Genomic DNA, 1,128 nt, shown 5'->3' on the forward strand with positions numbered 1-1,128 from the left:
AAACCACACATCCACTCGATGATGACGCTTTAAGTAGGCTCGTCCAGTGGTGTCCTAACCTTAGGATGGTTTCTCTTGAGGTCCAGGAAGGAATGTCTCTCTACCCATTGTCACAGTTATCCCAACTTCAGTACCTTCAGCTAAGAAATAGCCCCACACTTTCAGCTTCTTATACTGAAGAGGTCCTAAGTTTGCTGAAAGTGTGTGGTCGGAGGTTAGTGCGCCTTAGCCTAGAACAGTTTGATGTGATAGATTTGGTCAAGACAGCCTCTTTGTGTCCAAATCTGAGAGGCTTTAGCGCGCAGTGGTTTATCGTTTTAGGAACAGGAAAAATTCGAAAAAATGTAGAACCTTTTGGTGCGCTCCGGTATCTACGACTTCGACCTCAAGTAAATCGAAAGATCTCTACTGAAGCTTGTGAAATGTTACTAGCTCATTGTCACGATCTGCGTCATCTCGAGTTGTACTGCTGCTACGGTCTAAACGATGCATTAGTTAAAAAAATAGTGTATCAAAATTTCTTTAGACAACTTCGTTCTGTTGTTTTGCGACACGGTCATAGCTTGTCAGCTGACGGTATCAACAGGCTTACTAGAGCTTCTAAAAAACTGCATGTTTGTGACACTGGGGTGACCTCAACTAAGTCTTCTGAGCAAATAGCTTAACATTCTATGAATGTAAACATTTGTAACATTCGCTAATTTTGTGCCTTATTGATATGATTAATAAGAAGAGCTAGAACCTGTACTGTGATTTATCACCAGACTTGATCTTATAGTCATTAGTTCACCGATGGGAAAAAAAAACTTTTTTTTTACTTCCTGTAAATGTGTACATGTAAATTCTAAAAGTAAAATTACGGACCAACGTCATAGATTCATATATGCTCAAGTAAACCATGTATCATGTATGCTATTTCATTTTCAGGTCTTGAATGAGACTAATTAAAATCTTGACCCTAGTGGTTTTTGTCAAATTTTGTTTTGTAAGTTTTATACCGTCTCTCAAAGAGTCAAAGTAAAATATATATTTTCAACGTGCTTACAAATATATATATATAAACGTATATATAAAAGATGAAATTTGCTTATTTTGTTCGCTATAGGAAACCAAATGGTTGAACTTACA

General features: G+C 37.1%; 1 protein-coding gene across 3 annotated transcripts in view; it reads right to left on the bottom strand.

The window, feature by feature from the left end:
- Positions 1-718: 718 nt before the first annotated feature.
- Positions 719-1,128, bottom strand: part of LOC106464119 (pre-mRNA-splicing factor 38B-like) — a 49,795-nt gene continuing 49,385 nt past the window's right edge. For all 3 annotated transcript variants that reach the window (XM_013924232.2, XM_022391797.1, XM_022391796.1), the window contains one exon: positions 719-806. The gene's annotated coding sequence lies outside the window, so the exon portion shown is untranslated. The remainder of the gene's footprint in view (positions 807-1,128) is intronic.

The sequence above is a fragment of the Limulus polyphemus genome, unplaced genomic scaffold, assembly GCF_000517525.1.
Source record: "Limulus polyphemus unplaced genomic scaffold, Limulus_polyphemus-2.1.2 Scaffold1564, whole genome shotgun sequence".
NCBI classification, from domain to species: domain Eukaryota; kingdom Metazoa; phylum Arthropoda; class Merostomata; order Xiphosura; family Limulidae; genus Limulus; species Limulus polyphemus.